This window comes from Gopherus evgoodei, chromosome 1 (assembly GCF_007399415.2).
Source record: "Gopherus evgoodei ecotype Sinaloan lineage chromosome 1, rGopEvg1_v1.p, whole genome shotgun sequence".
NCBI lineage: Eukaryota > Metazoa > Chordata > Testudines > Testudinidae > Gopherus > Gopherus evgoodei.
The window spans coordinates 83,615,625-83,631,539 of NC_044322.1; positions in this window are offsets into that span (position 1 = coordinate 83,615,625).

Here is a 15,915-nt window from a genome sequence, read left to right on the forward strand (position 1 = left end):
CTTATCCACAAGGCTCGTTATCCTATCAAAGAATGCTATCAGATTAGTTTGACACGATTTGTTCTTTATAAATCCATGCTGGCTATTCCCTATCACCTTACCACCTTCCAAGTGTTTGCAGATGATTTCTTTAATTACCTGCTCCATTATCTTCCCTGGCACAGAAGTTAAACTAACTGGTCTGTAGTTTCCTGGGTTGTTTTTATTTCCCTTTTTATAGATGGGCACTATATTTGCCCCCTTCCAGTCTTCTGGAATCTCCTCCGTCTCCCATGATTTCCCAAAGATAATAGCTAGAGGCTCAGATACCTCCTCTATTAACTCCTTGAGTATTCTAGGATGCATTTCATCAGGCCCTGGTGACTTGCAGGCATCTAACTTTTCTAAGTGATTTTTTACTTGCTCTTTTTTTATTTTATCTTCTAAACCTACCCTCTTCCCGTAAGCATTCACTATATTAGACATTCCTTCAGACTTCTCAGTGAAGACCGAAACAAAGAAGTCATTAAGCATCTCTGCCATTTCCAAGTCTCCTGTTACTGTTTCCCCCTCCTCACTGAGCAGTGGGCCTACCCTGTCCTTGGTCTTCCTCTTGCTTCTAATGTATTGATAAAAAGTTGTCTTGTTTCCCTTTATTCCCATAGCTAGTTAGAGCTCATTTTGTGCTTTTGCCTTTCTAATCTTGCCTCTGCATTCCTGTGTTATTTGCCTATATTCGTCCTTTGTAATCTGACCTAGTTTCAATTTTTTATATGACACCTTTTTATTTTGTAGGTCACGCAAGATCTCATGGTTAAGCCAAGGTGGTCTTTTGCCACATTTTCTATCTTTCCTAACCATTGGAATAGCTTGCTTTTGGGCCCTTAATAGCGTCCCTTTGAAAAACTGCCAACTCTCCTCAGTTGTTTTTCCCCTCAGTCTTGATTCCCATGGGACCTTACCTATCAGCTCTCTGAGCTTACCAAAATCCGCCTTCCTGAAATCCATTGTCTCAATTTTGCTGTACTCCCTTCTACCCTTCCTTAGAATTGCAAACTCTATGATTTCATGATCACTTTCACCCAAGCTTCCTTCTACTTTCAAATTCTCAACAAGTTCCTCCCTCTTTGTTAAAATCAAATCTAGAACAGCTTCCCCCCGGTAGCTTTTCCAACTTTCTGAAATAAAAAGTTGTCTGCAATGCAGTCCAGGAACTTATTGGATAGTCTGTGCCCCGCGGTGTTATTTTCCCAACATATATCTGGATAGTTGAAGTCCCCCATCACCACCAAATCTTGGGCTTTGGATGATTTTGTTAGTTGTTTGAAAAATGCCTCATCCACCACTTCCACCTGATTAGGTGGCCTGTAGTAGACTCCCAGCATGACATCACCCATGTTTTTTACCCCTTTTAGCCTAACCCAGAGACTCTCAACACTTCCATCTCCTATGTCCATCTCCACCTCAGTCCAAGTATGTACATTTTTAATATATAAGGCAACACCTCCTCCCTTTTCCCCCTGTCTATCCTTCCTGAGCAAACTATCCCCATCCACACCAACATTCCAGTCGTGTGTATTATCCCACCAAGTTTCAGTAATGCCAACAATGTCATAGTTGTATTTATTTATTAGCACTTCCAGTTCTTCCTGCTTATTACCCATACTTCTTGCATTTGTATATAGGCATCTAAGATACTGGTTTGATCTTGCCTCCCAGCTTTGCCCTGACCCTCCTTTCTCTCTGCCATTATAGCCTGTGCTCCCTCCTGTTTCCAACCCATCTCCCAGGTCTTGTTCCCCACTTACCTGTGGGGTTTGCTCACCTGTCCCTGTCAAACCTAGCTTAAAGCCCTCCTTAGGTTCGAGCTGAGTGTGTTCAGCATTTAGCAGCTGACAGGTTTGAGTGCCTTCCCAGTATAATATGTCTTTATGTCTGGGAAAACGGCACAGTGATCTAAAATATCCACTGCACTGCTAAATCATATTTACAGAAAGAACAAGAGAGCTGACTTTAATTGGTCAATGGTGGAATTAAAGACAGATCAATCAAAGCTACTAAGTATTATGTTTTTAAAAGAACAAGTTAGTGCTTATTCAGGCTTTTTTAATGCTCTGGGTAAAGGAGTAGTTTGAGTGGGTTATAAATCACTATTAAAATGTTATTTTTAAATTCTAACAGCTGACGGAAATACTTCAGATGCAATCCATCTGAAATCAACCCTTGCAGCCTGATGCATTAAGCTTTTGATCTGAAATGCTTTCTACATAATGCATCACAATATATTTTTAAAACTTGATATGCATGAGTATGGATAAATTTAAACTTTCTATCTTGGTTGACTGTAATTTTTTATCATGTTTTTATATCCATTTCTCATTTAGGAACAGACACAGTTACAATACAATAGACTTGAAACTTATAGCATTCAGTTGTTTTTCTGACAGATGCTATAGAAATATTACATCAGCTACACTGCAGCTGCGTGAGTACATTCTGCTAATACAAAGCAAGAGAGCCTCCTAATAAAATAAAATATGTATCTCTTATTTAGATTTCCAATGTACAAAAAGAGGCCTTTGTCTTGCAGTCTAGATGTTTTTGCCATGAATTAAAGGAACAATTAGTCAAATAACAAATCCAGTGGCTAATCTGCCAGCAGCCTCTAAATCGAGAACCTCTGTCCCCCACACAAATCACCCAGCTCCCTCACCAAAAGCCTGAGGAAATAGATAGCCTTTGCAGTGTTCCCTGAAGGTTAACAGATCTGAATTGTATTTTGGAGGAGGAAAGTTTCAAAAGCTTGCAGTCCACACAGAGAAGCTGGCAGTAGTAGAAAACTGAGTAATGGTCTCAAGTTGCAGTGGGGGAGGTTTAGGTTGGATATTAGGAAAAAAACTTTTTCACTAGGAGGATGATGAAGCACTGGAACATGTTACCTAGGGAGGTGGTGGAATCTCCTTCCTTAGAAGTTTTTAAGGCCTGGCTTGACAAAGCCCTAGCTGAGATGATTTAGTTGGGGATTGCTCCTGCTTTGAGCAGAGAGTTAGACTAGATGACCTTTTGAGGTCCCTTCCAACCCTGATATTCTATGATTCTATGATTGTGTTTTAATGCTAAGTGGTTCCAACTCAAGAACATCTGCTGATGGTAGCAGGGAGAGAAATATATCTCAAATCATTTAGGGCTCTATAGATGAAAACTAATATGTTAAATTCAACCTGGAAATCAATTGGCTGCTTGTACAGATCCATAGTACAGTATTCCTGTCAAGATATACTGATTAATAAAAGGACAGCTGGGTTCTGTACCAGCTTAGGTTTCTGAATTGCCTCTGGGAGTCTTAATGTAAGAGTCTAATTTGAGGTGACAAAGGCATGAATCACAGGGACAAGGTCTGCTTCTAGAAAAGGGATCGGCAACCTCTGGCAAGTGGCTCAACATGGTAAACACCCTGGCAGGCCAGGCTAGTTTGTTTACCTGCTGCATCAGCAGGTTTGGCCGTGTCATAAACAGATAGCTAAGGGTTAATGTCTCTTTCACCTGGAAAGGGTTAACAAACAACACCTGACCAGAGGACCAATCAGGAAACAAGACTTTTTCAAATCTGGGTGGAGGGAAGCTTGGGTGTGAGTCCTTTGTTCTTGGGCTGTTCTCTCTCTGGGCTCTGAGAGGGACCACACGAGTCTCTGGGCTCTCTAATCTTCTGTTTCCAATTTGTAAGTACAACGGTAGAAAGACAATATAGGCTTTTACATTGTTTTTCTGTATTTGCAAATGTGTAGTCTGCTGGAAATAGTTTAAATTGTATTTTTTCTGGATAAGGCTGTTTATCCATTTTCTATAAGCTAAAAGACCCTGTACTGTTTACCATCTAAACTGCAGAGATAAACCTTTTACTTTTTTCTTTCTTTTTTTATTAAAAGCTTTGATTTAAGACCTGTTTGATTTTTTTCTCCTAGTTAAGGCTCAAAGGACTTGAGTCTGTGTACTCACCAGGGAATTGGTGGGAGAAAGGAAAGGGAGGAGGGAAGAAAAGCCTGCTCTCTGCGTTTATCTCTGTATCTCTCTCCGGGGAAGAAGGGAGGGGAAGTGGTGATTCAAGGATTTGAATCACGGTGGTCTCCTAGTGTAACCAGGGAGGAAGAAAGGAGTGGGGAAGGGAAATGGCTTATTCCCCTTTGTTGTGAGACTCAAGGAATCTGGGTCTTGGGGTCCCCAGAGAAGGGTTTGGGGACACCAGAGTCTATCAGGCGCTCTACTTACGTCCTGATTGATGGCAGCCTATCAGATCTAAGCTGGTAATTAAGCTTAGGGGAATTCATGCTAGTACTCATATTTTGGACTCTAAGGTCCAGATTTGGGAATTATACTATGATAGGCCGATCACAGCTTCTCTTGGCCACAGTTCGCCATCCCAGGCCAATGGGGGCAGCAGAAAGCAGTGAGGGTGAGAGATGTGCTGGCTGCAGCTTCCTGCTGCCCCCATTGGCCTGGGATGGTGAACCATGACCAAGGGATCGGCCGAACCTGCTGATGCGGCAGGTAAACAAACTGGCCTGGCCTGCTAGGGTGTTTACCCTGTTGAGCCACTTGCCAGAGGTTGCCGACCTCTGATCTAGAAGAAATGGTCTCAGTCTTGTAACCAGACAGGTGGAAAAAGGCTATATGATCATCTAACAGTAGTTGGGACCCCAACGATATCTCCAACAACAAATGACAGATACACACAAACTCTTGTTAAAAAGAGTAGAAATTGTCTTCCCTGTGTCTGCCAAATCATAGAATAGTAGGACTGGAAGGGACCTCAAGAGGTGTTCTATTCCAGACCCCTGTACTCAAGGCAGGATTAAGTATTTCTAGACCATTCTTGATAGGTATTTTCCTAACCTGCTTTAAATATTTCCAGTGATTGAGATTCCTCAACCTCCATAGGCATTTTATTCCAGCGTATAACTATCCTAACAATTAGGATTTTTTTCCTAATGTCCAACCTAAACTGCTTTTGCTGCAATTTAAGCCCATTGCTTCTTGTCCTATTCTCAGAGGTTAACAAGAAGAATTTTTCTCCTTGATTTCCCATAAACTAACAATATCATCTTAGTTTTATCTGGATTTGCCCTCAAAAAATGTATTCCTCTTCATGCCCCATTCTCACCAAGACAAGATGAGGTAAGATGGACAGCAATTTTAGAGTATTTTTTATCTGTCTCATGACACCATCTCACATTTCAGTCACTGGGGCTGACACCACCAAGATGTCTGCAATTTCCCTACAGTCTCTCTATCTGTAGAAGCGAGGCCACCCTCAATAAGGTTAGAAGCCATTGCCCTCTGTTTTCAATAAGATTCAAGTTGTGCCCATAGTCTAAATGGCTGTCACTTGATAGTTCACGGGACTGGACAGGACATATGGATTGTGAAGAGCAGCAGAGGCACTTTGACAGGTGGATGGGGAGAATGTGAGGGATGATTAAGGGGAGTTAGGGGCTGCTAGAGGATGTGGGGACAACAAGAATGAATGGGGTTGGAGCATGGGGAAATAGAGGAAGAGTGTGCGGGTGAGGGGTGTCCATAAGCACCCTGGCGGGCTGGGTTGGTTAGTTTACCTGCTGCTTCTGCAGGTTTGACAGATAGTGACTCTCACTGGGTGTGGTTCACTGCTTCAGGCAAGTGGGGGCAATGGGAAGCAGTGGCCAGCACATCTCTCAGCCCGCACTACTTTCCACAGCCCCCATTGACCTGGAGTGGTGAACTGCATCCAGTGGGAGCTGCAATCGGCCAAACCTGTGGATGCAGCAAGTAAACAAACTGGCCTGGCCAGTCAGGGTGCTTACCCTGGTGAGCCATGTGCCAAAGATTGCCAATCCCTGGGCTAAACAAATCCCATATTGTTTTACTGTGACATTATTGTTCATATACATTTAATATGCTTTAGTATGTTTGTCTGTAACTCAGCAACCCTAAATGTAATATAAATACTATGTGGTAGTGTGAATCATGCTGCATTAAAGAGGTAAATGGCTCTCAAACTCCCTTCTTTTATCAAAGGCAATACACTGGGGGCTGGTCCACACTACAGGGGCAAATCGATCTTAGATACGCAACTTCAGCTACATGAATAACGTAGCTGAAGTCGAATATCTAAGATCGGATTACTCACCCGTCCTCACCACGTGGGATTGATGTTCGCGGCTCTCCCTGTCGATTCCACAACTCCGTTGGGGTTGATGGAGTTCCGGAATCGATATAAGTGCGCTCGGGGATCGATATATCGCGTCTAGATGAGATGCAATATATCGATCCCCGAGCAATCGATTTTAACCCACCGATACGGCGGGTAGTCTGGATGTAGTTTGGGAGTTGGGGACTTAAGACAATTATAGGAAATGGATGGCAGTTTCCCCATCTTAGGGGTGAGGAGATGGTAAATGTCTTCATCTGAGCAGCCAGGAAGAGTCATGCATTGTAGTGTGCATTAAAGGTTGGATTTTCACTCTTTAATCTCTCTTACACACATTAGTAGAGGAATAGAGGGGAGTTAAGCCAAAGTCAAGGAATGATTTGATGGTTCTTTAAATAGCCTGATTTTTGAGCTCTTGAGGCTGGAAATGCTGGATTTTAATTTTTTTTCAAATTATGGACTATTAGGGTTGGAAGGGACCTCAGGAGGTCATCTGAGTCCAACCTCCTGCTCAAAGCAGGACAAATCCCCAGACAGATTTTTACCCCAGTTCCCTAAATGGCCCCCTCAAGGATTGAGCTCACAACCCTGTGTTTAGCAGGTCAGTGCTCAAACCACTGAGCTATCCCTCCTCCTGGGTGAAGAGACATTGTTTATTTATGTAGCACCTATAGGCAGATTCGGGATCACACTTGTACTAGATACTTGCATATACAGAGGATGGTGTGGTTCTTCCCTGAAGAGATGGAAATATAATGAGGAAAAAAAATCTGGGTAGGGTGAAGAGGTACAAGATATACAGAGTGGTCAGGGTGATGGTAGCTGGCAATATTGTTTTAGTTTCATGTCTATATTTTATAAAAATGTGGTTTGGGTGATATGGAGAGTTGAGGGGAGAGGTGGTGACATTTGGAAATATAACACTGGAAAGAATTGTGAAAGTATGATAGAGGAATGGATAAGAAGAAAGAGAGCTCTGGCAGAGGGAGGTAGAGAGGAGTGACAAGAGAATGGGTAGAAGGGTGAGGTTGGTCAGTGAAGGGTTGCAGTGGTAGGAGAAGGGTAGGATTAAGGGCAATCAGTAGTGATACAGAATATGATAGACAAATACCCAGGGTGAAATCCTGACCCTTTTGAAGTCAATGGGAATTTGAATTGGGGCCAAGATTTCTCCTCTGGGGGTCCAAATTTCAGAGTTTGTGAGTGAAGTTATCAGGAAGCTGTGGGGACTCCTTCCATTTGCTACTGTTTCCAATGTACAAGGAGTGGAGAGGTTGCTGGACCTCATATCCCAGGCACGTCTGTCTAACCAGTTCAGGGAAAGGCAGAAGTTGAAAGACCTAGACTGGTGCTCACTGTTGCCTACATCAGCCTTTGTATCTGCATTGTACATGACTTGTCATTCAGCTGAGATACTGTAATCCATAGCATCATGAGAACAGCAAGACAAAATTATTGTGATAAGGCCATGCACATGGGGCCAGTACAAGGGATGAGTTACTAAAATGAGTGAAAAAGATTGAAGTCTTCACTGGATTTCAAGCATGATTAACACCAATACATTTCAAATAATTGAGGATAATAGCATGAACTCTCAATGAGATCAGAATTCTGCCATCATGTTTGTACTGTTCATGTAGACACCTGGAGCTTTTATAATTTTTTTCGCCCTATATGGTGCTGTTTGTTGATCAGGGAAAGGTGGTCCTTTTTTCCTCTCCCTCCTTCTCTTGTTTTGAACAGTGGGATTACAACTAATCATGGAGAATTCTCCTGATTTTGTGTGGTCTGGAGACTCGAAAAGGGAGCTCTTGTTCCCTGGTTAATTTTGTATCAGAAACAAACATCTGAGCAAGATTTTGCTAGAGGAAAATTTTACAAAACATTTGATGTTATATGAACTGCCAGTGTCTATTCTTACTAGTGCTATGTATTTGTATTATAGTAGCACCTACAGACTCCAATAAAGAAACTTGGTCAAGGTCACACAGAGTAAATGACAAAGTCAGGAAGTGAAAAGAGATCTCCCAAATCCTATTCCAATGCCATCCTTACAGAACTTTCTTCCTTTGCTTGAGCCATTATCACCAGATATAAACTCCCGGTATGCAACCAAGTTGTGAGCAAATTAAGACATGATCTATTAGGAGAGATTTTTCAAACTTTCTGAGAAATGTTCCTGTAATCCTGATACACTAAGAAAATTCAGCTTTCAGTGACTTTCAAATAACATTCTACTTATGTCATTCTTTTTTAATATATTTATTTGTTTTGATGCTTTTGTACAAACATTCCTTACTCTAAATGCTTTTGACAATTTTTTTTAGTATACAAATCACTGTAAAATTTCTAGCAATGTAAAATCTCTTTACCATCATAGACCAAATTAACTAAAGTAGTAGATTAAAATAATACAATCATGGAGTTTAGTTAGGACCTTGTCATACTCTCAGCTTTAAGACAAATGGCTTGAGGTACTAAACAACACAAACAAAAGTGGCAAGCATTCAAGGAGATACATAAATGCATTGGTGCAGTTACAGAAGGGCAGGAAGATTTTCCTTTCTCTCTCCCTCTGAAAACAGGCTCTTTTTCCTTCTGGTTTGTTGTAGTCTGAGTGATGAAATCTGTCAGTAAGTTTTGTGCCAAAGAAAAACTAATCAAGAGCGGATGGAAGAAAGTTTCACCTAGGAAACATGTTGATATGAGAGAGTAAATATTACAGTAGGTTATTTTGATAAAATCAAGCATTCATTGTGATCAGAGTAAATAAAATACAAGACAGATTATTTTTTATGTATTTGCTGTAGAGAGGTTGTGAAGTTTGGGGGAGGAGATTATCACGTTCTTTTGTAATTGTACCAATCCATTCAGGTATCTTCTTCAATGCTTACTACTTGTACTGAGTATATCTCATCACTTTTTCTGTGCTACCTTTCAGATATCTTTGGCATATGGTCAATTCATTGCTGTTTTTGGACAATACTCTGCAAGCAGTTAGCAAAGTAATTTCAGTAGGAAATGTACAATAATTAATGACAGTTTTATTTGGTTAGGCCTCTCACTACACAGTCAGTGGAAATAATCCTTTCAGATTCTGCATGATTTATTAGAAAAGAGCAGGAGAAGAGTTTGATTTATTACAGAAAATTAATCAGTTCAATTAAAACGATTCCTCTGAGCTGCAAGTCACTGGCGGCCAGGCTTCTAATATTTCCCAGGAAGCGGATGTTTATGATATTAAATAATTTAAATAAAACATTGCACATTTCCATATAGACAAAGGATTTTGAATATATTGTGTTTGCTGCAAGACATATGCTGATAAACTATTCAATAAGATATGCAATGATTCAATTAACCATATAGTTCCTCTTAAAGTTAATAGGAACTGCATGGTTAATGTCTACGCAATTCTACTGGAAATTTACCATGTAGTGCTTAATTCGAAAAACACAAGCACAGAATGAAATTCTTGCTGTAAGCTACAAAGACATCAGTTGAAAAATGCTTGTTCAGGATTGTGTAAGCAAATATTAGTAGCGTGACGGAATGACCATTTTAACAAAAGTTATATTTGAGCTGGCTATCATAAAAATAACTCTGATGATGGTGTGACATGTTAGATAGAGGGATGGTATTTTAAATGAACTAATAGAAGCCCTATCACTTGACAAATTTAAAACAGGATAAAAGACTAGAAACGATATTGTAGAGAACAATCCCACATTACATGTACAAATTAATGTGACATCAGCAAATACACGGCAATCAGCAGTTTGAAAGAATAGCTCTCCTAGCTTTTCCTCCAGATGTTCCAAAATGGAAATCGAGGCTAAGTGCAAAATGCTGGCCTGCACCTCCTCCAACCTAATGCCCATTCAAAATAAAGCAGGATACAAAGCCAGGGACTAATCCATCAAGGTGCTGAGTGCTCTTGACTTCTATTAATTTCACTTATAAGCTCTCTGTGCCTTGCAGCCTCAGATGCCTACTGCTCTGCTGAGTGATGGTGGGGTGTGTAACTGCTGACATGGAGATTGCCATTGACACCAGACAGTAAAGAGTGATTATGTTGCATCTTTATATAGTAGTCATAATGCAGTGAACTGTGGAGACTGCCTCTTTGAGCCATTCTGCCCTGCTCAGAGACCCTCCTCTTGGGCAGTAACAGCCTGTTCCTCATCTCAATGAACGATCCCAAAGGTTGGATTTTTCCTGAAATTATATATTTCCCTGTTCTTTCTTGAAAAGCATTGAAGAGGAGAGAAGAGAAGGAAAAGGTTGGGGGTAGGGGGCAAAGACTGCACCCACAACCATGCCTTCCAAGAATGGCACAAATTCAGATATGGCTCCCTGGGACCTACAATGCTCAGAGCCCAGCCCACAGCAAATGGAATAATGTGTTGAGAAGTCTTCAATGTTTGCATCCCTTTAGCCCCATCTGGTACGGATTATCATGAGAGGAAGTGAGCCATTCCAAATTCTGAGCATCCTGCTGCACAGCAAGTTATAAATGGTTTTGTACTCCAAAAAGTGCTGATAACTTTTAACTAGGACTGAAGCAACAGAATGTTAAAATTCTTGCTGAAGTTCACTGATTTCCCAGATGGGCTTTTTAAAAGCAATTCAAAGTTTACTGTCAAGAAAACCTTTATAGAAGAATAAAAAATGTTACAGCAGAAATAAATTGAAATGGGTAGTTTTAGTTCACAAAATAGTAATGATACAAATCTGTCTAATGATCATATTTGTGTTCCCTTTTTTCCATGCTTTTTACCATTTTAAAATGACTTTTGCCTTCTCTTTAACTAAGAATAGTAGAGTATGGGGCAGTTTAGTGCTGATTAAGATGTAGTTTAGGATAACTTGACTAACAATAAGAAATAATTATAAAATAAACCAATTGGAATCTAAATATTGTACTCACATTTCAGTATATAATATACGAAGCAGTATAAACAAGTAATTGTCTGTATTAAATTTTAGTTTGTACTGCCTTCTTTAGTGTTTTTATGTAGCCTGTTGTAAAACTAGGCAAATATTTAGATGAGCTGACATTCCCTGTAGAAGACTTCTGCATACCCCTAAGGGTATGTGTACACGTGGCTGAGAACCATTGCTATAGGTCTCTGACTGGTTATGGATCACATGGGATATTCTGACGTGGGTGTCTCATTCTCTCCTGTTGAAGCTATTCTACTTTGTATTAAATATTAATTGGGTAGGAGAAAGCCAAGGAAAGAATTACTCTTTAGTCCAGTGGTTATGGCACTTGCCTGAAAGGTGAAAAACCATCATTCAAAACCCTTCTCACTAAGCAGAAGGGAGAATTTAACAGGGGTATCACACAGTTGATATAAATACCCTAATCACTGGGCTCAAGGTTCTAAGGCAAGCTGCCACTTTGTCATCTAACACCTCAGAGAGGGGTTCCTATCTGTGGATCACAAGCAGAGATAGGTGCATCTTTGAAGCTTGGACTTAGGTACCTAACTCTATGAGAGAGACAGGGACTAGGACACATTCCTCTTGTCAGCATATCCCATTGGCTAACTTAAGCAAGGAACCCCTTATCATGTTGGTTTTTGTGGATTCCCATTCTCTTTCCTGATTTACTTATAGAGAGCCTAGGTGCCTAACTTGGGCTTTGTGGATTCCATGATTTTTTAAGTGCCTAAAAGTTTCCATTGTAGGTATGGATATTAATAAAGTTACTGAGCTGCTAATGAAAATATACAATCTCATTGAAGTCATCTACCATATTGAAGCTTTGGAAGTCAGCAAAGATGTAGCATCTTTTTGAAAGATAGGTATAATGTGATTCTGGGAATTACAAACCAAATGACTCTTATTCTAGTACAACACAAACTGGGTGAAAAGATCATTAAAACTGAATGATTGATAGAAAACATAACTATGATGATGTGATATGGATAGAATCAACAGAGTCTCTATACAGGAAAACATGCCTCTCCAACCTAAGCAGAACTTCTGCTGGTGTGAATGTCCATATACCACTGAAGACAAAAGCTAAAGATTTGTCCCCTCATTTTTAGCATTTTGCTCTTACAGGAGATCTATAGTTTCCAAACATCTCTTCCTTTTATAAAATATCTCTCTATGTTATATTACTTTACTCTTAAAATTGGTTCCAAAATTTTGAAGCTTAGGGTTTTGTTTTAAGACCTGTTTCTGTTGTTTTTTTTAGCCTATTTGTATTATATTGATTATAATTTCTGGACAGTTGCAGCCATAGTAAACTAAAATATTTCTCTGCTTTTCCAACCTCCCTCCATTTCTAGATATGACATTTTCAGCTAACTTAACTAAAACCATGAGAGTAACTATTTCTTATTGTGAAATACAGAAAGGACAGGTGTCTACTTAGTGTCACCTATCAGTTTATATGACTTATAAAAGAGTTTGTGGCAATGGTCACATGAATGACTTTCTATTGTAGCTCACCCAGTTGTTTTAGGACAGAGGACAGTTAGAATCCTTGCAGGCTGGTTTACAGAAACCTCTCCTAAAAGGTTTGTTCTTACCACTGGTTTCCTTGGAGTTTCTTCAGCTCTTGGAAGTGGAAGGAGGTGACAATACAGAGAATGTTTCCTTATTCAAAATTCTAAAATTATAATGCATCCACAAAGAGAACAGATTGTCAGCATATTTAATTAACAAGGAGGTATTTTTGAGGGCAGTGAGATCTACAGGTCTGTGTTGGGAAGGCAGTGTTCAGAGAATTCTTCAGCTACATAAGAATGGCCCTACTGGGTCAGACCAAAGGTCCATCTAGCCCAGTATCCTGTCTTCCCTTACCCATCTCTAGCCAGAGCAACCTGGATATTTGCCAAGACATGGGACTTGTACCTCATCAGTTATATTTGAGCTTTAGAAGCTAAAGCATTACTGACTTGAAAGTGCAAGAATTAACACCTACTAAAAGTTAAACTTCCCCTTAATCCTGGACTGATAAAAACAGAAGTTGGGTGTCTACATTTAAAATATTCAGCACAATTGACCAGTTTATATGAAAGGGCTCATTATGAACCAAAGTAAACTAAATGATGTGATTTATTCCCTGTCTTGTGTTTTACAATCCACAAGTATAATACTATGATAAAAGTGGTTGCATCGGTAATATCTATGGAGAGACCACTGAATTACATTCCTGAAATGAGATGCTGCAGAGGCTACATCATGCACTATCATGGTCTCGAGCCAGAAAATAACCAAGTTTTATCATGATGTCTCATGACAGGTATCAAATCAACCTACCTGATCAATGTATTCTGAATAGGTTCAATAAAAAGAGATGCTGTTGTCAAAGTTAGAATCAGGACTCACAATTTATCAGACCACTCTGTTTTATTGGCGCAGCGCTCCGCCAATAACACCCAGATAATGTGAGTGGCCATGAAAGACCCAAACAGTCTTATTTATACAGATAAAAGAGCGGGAATTAGACAAAGGGACAAAGAAAGCAAAACAGTAAAATTCACCAGGGGCACAGCATGCATTTCCTATTTCCTTACTAACTCTTATCGATCTAAGGCTAATACTTCACCAATTGCCCTTAAATGGTGCAATTGTTCTATGTGAATGTTTGTATTCCTGACACCTGGATTGCAGCATTCCAACAGTTTTACTTAAAGGTATAGACAGCATTTCTTTAATCCCTTCTATTTTCACAATATAATTCATTCTACTTTCACACTGTTTTTTGTTTTTGTTTTAATATCTCTCCTGCTCAGGACAATGGTGAAAGCGAGCAGTCTCCCAACCAAGTTCTCATTTTGAATAATACTATCTGTATAAGCCTTGCTGCTGAACAGTAGCCATTATGATTACTACGACTGATTTATTGTTCCTCTTCTACTCTTCTAGTGTCAAATATATCATTAGACTGCTATAACATTTAATTTCAACTGCCATCGTGCTGCCCATTCACCAGTTAGGTTGATTCGTCTGAAATTACTCATGTCTTGTGCAGCCTCAACTAACCTAAATAACACTTGTATAAGCTGTACATTTTTGCACTGGTAAGGAGGGCAGGTCCAGGCACTTATCCAACATCATTTTCTTCCAGATTTAGACAAGAAATTGAATATCCATATTATCTTAAGGCTTGACCGGACCAATATTTAGTTCACTGCAAGTTGGAGTGCACATTTACAACACACTAATCTGCTGTGCACTATCTGTATGGACTCTGCCACCATGTATTAAAAGTTCCCTTGTGCACACTGATCTACTCAACTTTGAAACAGGTGCACAGAAGCAGAGTCCACGTGGACACTTATGGTACATCTACACAGCAATTAAACACCTGTAGCGTCCCAGGTCTGCTGACTTGGATTCATGGGTCTCCAGCTGCAGGGCTGGTAAATTGCTGTGTATATGTTCAGACTCGGGCTGAAGCCCAAGTCCTAGGATCCTGAGAGTGGGGAGGGGTCCAGAGCCCAGGCTCCAGCCCAAGCCCAGACATCTACACAGTAATTTTTAGCCTTGCAGCCTGAGCTAAAGTCAGCTGACCTGGGCCAGTCCTGGATATGCAGTGGGTCTTTTATTCCAGTGTAGATGTACCAATAGTGCATGGCAGGATAGTGAACTGTAGTTTTACACCCCAGCTTGCTGAACATTAACTGTCTAGATAAGTGCTTAACTCTTCATTTTTTTTAATTTTCATTTTAATTTAAACATCATCTATATGTTTCTGTGTTGGAAAAAATGGATTTCCTTGGCCTCATGTCTGAAATGACTCTCAACAGTGCTTAGTGCACTGATTGATATTTCAAGTCTTACTTACAGATAAATGCTGTTCAAACTGTATTTGTATGAGGCCAGGTGTGAAATGCAATGCCTAATTAGATTAAGTGCAGCCTCTCTGTCCCTAAGGATAAGCCATAGGATATATCACACTCTCTTTCCTATGTAAAGTGAGCAATGTGAAATTAAATTTCATCTACTCCATGATATGCTTTGTTCATACTGGTCCAGATCTTCAAACGTGTGTAAATCTGCATAGTTCTATGGATTTCAATGCTGAGCATCTGCCCCAATATCTCTAATTAAGGTTATTAATTAAAGTGGTGATATGTATCATATCTTTCTAGATGCTACATTCTGGGAGAAAAAAACCTTTGCTTTGCAAATTATTTTCTCTGTAGTTTTTAGAAATGACTATCAAAAGCAGAAAGCCCTAGTCAATAACTGAAGCTTTGGTCTGTTGCCTATTTCAACTCTTCATAGAGATAAATGAAAGACTAATGAGCACACACTTGACATTTTCTTTATCCATAGGTATTAAATGTACATAAAATGTCAATGGCTAATTCACATGCCACGTATCCTGTGAGAGAGATTCTGAAAAGTGTGTGTGGGTTTCTGAGAATATGGTATATGCTTTGGTTCTGTGTTTAATTTCTCATGGGCTTTGATTAAGAAATTATTAACATAGGCACTAATTTATTCTTTCTGCAAAGCAAAATATTTCCCTGGTGCATTTTCTATATAATTGTAAAGTTCCAACTATAAGGAAAAAGTGAACACTTATGCTTATATAAATAATACAAAAATAACTGCAAGCAACAAATCTGGTGCAGGACTCTTGCTAGCTTGCAGTACTTCAGACAGGCAGATGGATGAAAACATTGCTGAAGCCTGACATTGCTATAAACCTTGCACTCAAGTTGAAAATCATGAAGACCTTTTTATAATGTTTCTTTTTATGCTTACTACAGTTATGT